Here is a 6,000-nt window from a genome sequence, read left to right as displayed (position 1 = left end):
CTTACAATTAGTGCACCAACCTAAAAAACCTCCCTTCCCCATTTACACTCATTCACACTCATTCACACAAAAGGGTTGTTTCTTTCTGTTATTAATATTCTGGTTCCTACATTATATATCAAAATATATCAATACAGTCTGCAAGGGATACAGTCCGTAAGCACACATGATTGTGCGTGCTGCTGGTCCACTAATAGTACTAACCTTTAACAGTTAATTTTACTCATTTGCATTAATTACTAGCTTCTATGTAACTGTTTTTATATTGTTTTACTTTTTTTTTTATTCAAGAAAATGTTTTTCATTTATTTATGTTATTTTTTATTTTGTTTTTTAAAAAGGACCTTATCTTCACCATACCTGGTTGTCCAAATTTGGCATAATAATGTGTTAATTCCATGACTGTATATATCGGTATCGGTTGATATCGGTATCAGTTGATATCGGTATCGGTAATTAAGAGCTGGACAATATTGGAATATCGGATATCGGCAAAAAGCCATTATCGGACATCAATAATTTTTTTAATTATTTTTTATTTTTTATTTTTTTAGACATGTATCTCATGCGCATGAGAAACTTTTTATAAAGTTATAAAAAAATAAATAAAAAATAAATGTATTTTTTTAATTTTTTATTTTAAGACATGTATCTCGTGCGCACGAGAAACTTTCTTCTGTGCACGAGATAGTTTCTCGTGCGCACGAGATACATGTCTAAAAAAATAAAAAAATTAAAAAAAATAATAACATTTTTATTTTTATTTTTTATAACTTTATAAAAAGTTTATCGTGCGCACGAGATAAATGTCTAAAAAAAAAAAAATTACAAAAAAAATTAAAAATTTCCCCATGTCCCTTTAGGGCAGGGGTGTCAAAGTCAAATGGACGGAGGGCCAAATAAAAAATTTAGCTACAAGCCGAGGGCCGGACTGTTCGAATGTTCATTGAAAAATTTTTAAATGACGCATATAGTCTAGTGAACCTAATTGAACCTACTGAAAACCTAACAAATATATTCCAATATGATCAGATAAATAAAGCAATATTTTCTTATGGCTCTGTCAGTAATCTTTAATTTTCAACAGACACAAAAGACAAATTTCCTTTATATAAAAATCCCCATAACATGAACATTAAATGAAAGAAACCGGTATTCAAGGCACCATCAGTAGCCTATATTTTCTATTTTAGCAAAAGTGGGCTAAATTTACTTCAAAGAAAAAAACAATAATAGCAATTTTCTATCATCCACTCAACTGAAATATTTTTAAAATATAATTAAATTGAAATACAATAAAATAAAGTGCAAAAATCTATAAATCAAAAACAACACTTTGTTTAAGGAGAAGTAACATGCAGTGAAAACAAATATTAAACTTTAACTTTTAAACTTGAATTGAGTAAAAACTCTAAATATGTGATTGCACAGTAATGTTCACATTAAACCCCCCTCCTCCCTCCGTGGGAGGGAGGCGAGTTGGGTGCCCGAAACCCCCCGCTGGTTTCGGCCCGCCCCTTGGCGCGCGTGGCACGGCGGGCTCCGCGACCCGACAGCTGGCCCTCGTGGCTTGACGGCGGGCGCGTCCCGACGGGCCGCGCGTAGGGGTCAAACGCAGAAGTCTCAGGGCCTCGTGGTGAGGGGGTGGCCTGCGGGTTTCGGCCCGCTTGACCCCCCCGCTCCGCTTGGCGGGCGCGGCACATGACGGGTTCCGCCACCGACGCTCGGGCTGCAGCCCGACGGTGGTGCGGGCCCGGCGGTGACGCGCGGTTTGGGGAAACAAAGCAGAAGTCTCAGGGCCTCGGGGCCGGGTTTCGGCCCGCCCCCTTGGCGCGCGTGGCACGGCGGGCTCCGCGACTGACGGCCGGGCTGCAGCCCTTCGGCCGGCAGGCGCGTCCCGGCGGGCCGCTCGCCCCCTTTCGGAACCTTGGACCGGCATCCGCTTGGTGCGTGTAAAAGATCTGCGGTCTGCGGGCCGGTTCTAATAATAAATCAAGATCATCCCAAGGGCCGTAAAAAACCTTCTCGCGGGCCGGATATGGCCCGCGGGCCTTGACTCTGACATATGTGCTTTAGGGGCTCCGTAATTTTTTGTATTTTTATTTTTTTTAAATACACTATAGCACTTTGAGGTTGTTTACTCAATGTAAAGTGCTTTTTACAAATAAAATCCATTATTATTATTAGTAGTAGTAGTAGTATTACGGCGGTTGAGGCGCGCTAAGCAGTGTTGACATGCGCTTGTACCACGTGGTGCACGAGCGCCAACCCCCAGCCCCCACCCACCCATGGCATCGCTTCGGCGTGATGACGTCATAAAAAGGACGTCGACTCTGGGCTTGGGAGAGTTTTGCTATAATGGCGACGACGGCCGAGTGCAGGGAAGGGACTCCGTGAAAGCTAAGCCCTCCGCTCGGACATGTCTGGCTGTCCTCCCCGGGTTCATTCGCTGCCGACCAACTGCACGGGCCGCGGGTGATTCTGCGGCCTTTGAACGCCTCGTCCCTCGCACGGCGGGTGAGTGTGCCGGCTGGCGGCCTGGCGGGTGTGTTGTGTTGTGTTGTGACGGGAGGCCTGCGCTGCGGGTCCGCCCTCCATCTTCATCTTCACCCGCACCACAACAACAACAACAACAGTGCGGAGCTGCGGTACTGAAGCGGATCCGAGTTGCTTACTAGCCTCTCGCCGTGTTAGGGAGGTCGAACCCCGGCTGACGACTTTAGAATTTTATCGCTCACAAGTCGTCTTTATTGTGTTTTTTTTCCCAAGTTAGCATTAGCTTGTTAGCATGAGCGACATATTGCGGCCGTTGCTTTTTCTCCTTTTTGACTTTTCTCCTTTAGACTTTTCTCCTTTTGACTTTTCACTACAAAACGTAACGTCGGCGAGGAAAACCGGGAGGAAAAGAGTAGTTAATGTTACGTAAGTTACTTGTTGGCACAACTTGTTAACACAACCGACCAGCCATTAGCCGATTTCCTTCTTCATAGTTGTCAACCTCTCGTAGAGTTGTAGTCTTAACGTTGCACTACAGTCTGCAAATTGTTCATGTTTTGGTAACACTTTACTATTGGGGACATATTCTAAGTAAGAAAGACTTAATTTACAGTTATTTGGTTAGGGTTAGAGGGTTACGTTGCGCACTGTAATCTGCAAAATGTTCATGTTTTGGTAACACTTTAGTATTGGGAACATATTCGAAGTAACAAAGACTTAATTTAGAGTCATTCGGACACTAGGGGAACATATTCTAAGCAACAAGGACTTAATTTAGAGTTATTCGGACACTAAGGGAACATATTCTAAGCCAGTGGTTCTCAACCTTTTTTCAGTGATGTACCCCCTGTGAACATTTTTTTTAATTAAAGTACCCCCTAATCCAGACCTGGGCATTCTGCGGCCCGCGGGCCGCATCCGGCCCTTTGTGCGTCCCTGTCCGGCCCGCGTGAGGCCAATTATAAATTACAAAATAAATTTAAAAATGTATCTATGTCGAGTGTGCAATACAACGGTGCTGCTTTTGTTTTGAAGATCGTTATTTGTATTACTTCTGTGTGGACGTATGCATGTGCGTGATTGTGAGTGAATGTGAACCGCTGCAATCACAAATTACAAAATAAAGTTGAAAAAACATCTATGTCGTGCGCGCAATACAACTGTGCTGCTTTTATTTTGAAAAGTATTACTTACGGGCGTATGTCCGTGTGTAACCTGCGAGTGAAGGTGCACATGCAGCGACAAGTGATGCACGGTTTACACCCGAGACGCTAAAAAGAGAAAAGTTGATGACGAATGGCGTGTTTTCAACAAGACATGGACTGCCAAGCAACGTTCCCTCTAAGGTGCGCGCCTGCGCAATTGCGCACTGCTTAAGCGTCCGCTACGCACAGCAAATATATGCCGCGCATCAAATCCCATCTGAATTCTAAACAAAATAAACACATTTATTCTATGTAATTTTGCAATGCAACTTTGAGTGACAGTGACAACAAGAGGCCCTAACGGTGTTCGTCAACACCGTTCAATTGAACACCGTTCAATTATTGTAACGTCTATCTATCGAGATGCTTCGAGGACAGGAATTATATCGGTCACTTTATTGAGCAAAACTGTTTATATTCGGACATAACCACAGCAAAAACATGAGTAAAACACTTCTATCTCGAAAAACTAGTCATTTTCTGCCGTACAAATCAGGCCAAAACCAACTTGTCATCTGTCACCAACACGCATACCACTAAACCACTGGTGCGTTTATGGCCACACAAAAAGTCGGACAACTCAAACGCCACACAGTTACACTATGACTCCTCAGTCATATGTGTGCTTATTTTACTGTCATTTATTATTAATGTTAATTTATTTATATTAGTCATGGAATGCTGTTACACACACTATGTTGAAGTATTACTATTATTATTTATTATTATTATTATTATTATTATTATTATTATTATTAGTATTATTATTTATCTTACGGTATATATCAAAAATAATATTGAGCAAAATTTAATTGAAATATTGTCGATGTGGCCCTCCAGCAGTGCCCGGGTTGCTCATGCGGCCCCCGGTAAAAATTAATTGCCCACCCCTGCCCTAATCAGAGCAAAGCATTTTTGGTTGAAAAAAAGAGATATAAAGAAGTAAAATACAGCACTATGTCATCAGTTTCTGATTTAGTAAATTGTATAACAGTGCAAAATATTGCTCATTTGTAGTGGTCTTTCTTGAACTATTTGGAAAAAAAATAAATAAAAATAACTAAAAACTTGTTGAAAAATAAACAAGTGATTCAATTATAAATAAAGATTTCTACACATAGAAGTAATCATCAACTTAAAGTGCCCTCTTTGGGGATTGTAATAGAGATCCATCTGGATTAATGAACTTAATTCTTAACATTTATTCAGAAAAAAAGAAATCTTTAACATCAATATTTATGGAACATGTCCACAAAAAAATCTAGCTGTCAACACTGAATATTGCATTGTTGCATTGTAATGAATGGAATAGCCTACTTGATTTGATGTTCAGTTTATGAACTTACATTCATATTTTGTTGAAGTATAATTCAATAAATATATTTATAAAGGATTTTTGAATTGTTGCTATTTTTAGAATATTTAAAAAAAATCTCACGTACCCCTTGGCATACCTTCAAGTACCCCCAGGGGTACGGGTACCCCCATTTGAGAACCACTGTTCTAAGCAACAAAGACTTAATTTACAGTTATGTGGTTAGGGTTAGAGCATGGGTGTTAAACTCTGGCCCGTGGGCCAAAATTGTCCCACCGTGTAATTTCACTTGGCCCTTGAGGCGATATCAAATTAACACTAGAGCTGGCCCGCCGATTATATACAGCGGCGGTGCCGCGGTAACACCGCGTTCACCGCTAATTCTCATACTTGCCAACCCTCCCGGGAGACTCCCAAATTTCAGTGCCCTTCCCGAAAATCGTCACGTCCGCTTTTCATCCAGTCCAACGAGTGCTGGCCCAGTCACATAATATGTGCCGCTTCTGCACGCACACACAAGTGAATGCAACGCATACTTGATCAACAGCGATACAGGTCAAACTGAGGGTGCCGTATAAACAACTTTAACGCTGTTAGAAATATACGCCACACTGTGAACCCACACCAAACAAGCAAGAATGACAAACACATTTCGGGAGAACATCCGCACCTTAACACAACATAAACACAACAGAACAAATACCCAGAACCCTTTGCAGCACTAACTCTCCCGGGACGCTACAAGGTGTGTGTGTGTGAGGGGGGGGGGTTTGGTGGTAGCGGGGGTGTATTTTGTAGCGTCCCGGAAGACAACACACTATTAGATCAGTGTGTTGCAAACTGAGAAGTTTAAAGTCCTGAATGGGTTGGTTTATTCTTTATTTTATTTTCAAATTTATTAGCCTGTGGAAAAAGTTAATGTTGATATTTACCTCAGAAGGCTGCAAATAGAAAAGAGGCATTCAATTTTTATTTAAATTGTAT

The 6,000-nt window shown here is 41.3% G+C and overlaps 1 protein-coding gene across 2 annotated transcripts in view; it reads left to right on the top strand.

Annotated features, from left to right (window-relative positions):
* Positions 1-2,332: 2,332 nt before the first annotated feature.
* The window catches only part of mtmr3 (myotubularin related protein 3), a 51,676-nt gene continuing 48,008 nt past the window's right edge, over positions 2,333-6,000 (top strand). For both annotated transcript variants that reach the window (XM_062051539.1, XM_062051538.1), the window contains exon 1: positions 2,333-2,517. The gene's annotated coding sequence lies outside the window, so the exon portion shown is untranslated. The remainder of the gene's footprint in view (positions 2,518-6,000) is intronic.

This window comes from Entelurus aequoreus, linkage group LG06, assembly GCF_033978785.1.
Source record: "Entelurus aequoreus isolate RoL-2023_Sb linkage group LG06, RoL_Eaeq_v1.1, whole genome shotgun sequence".
Classification (NCBI taxonomy): Eukaryota; Metazoa; Chordata; class Actinopteri; order Syngnathiformes; family Syngnathidae; genus Entelurus; species Entelurus aequoreus.
Note: the sequence above shows the minus strand (reverse complement) of the source record. Positions and strands in the feature narration are given on the sequence as shown.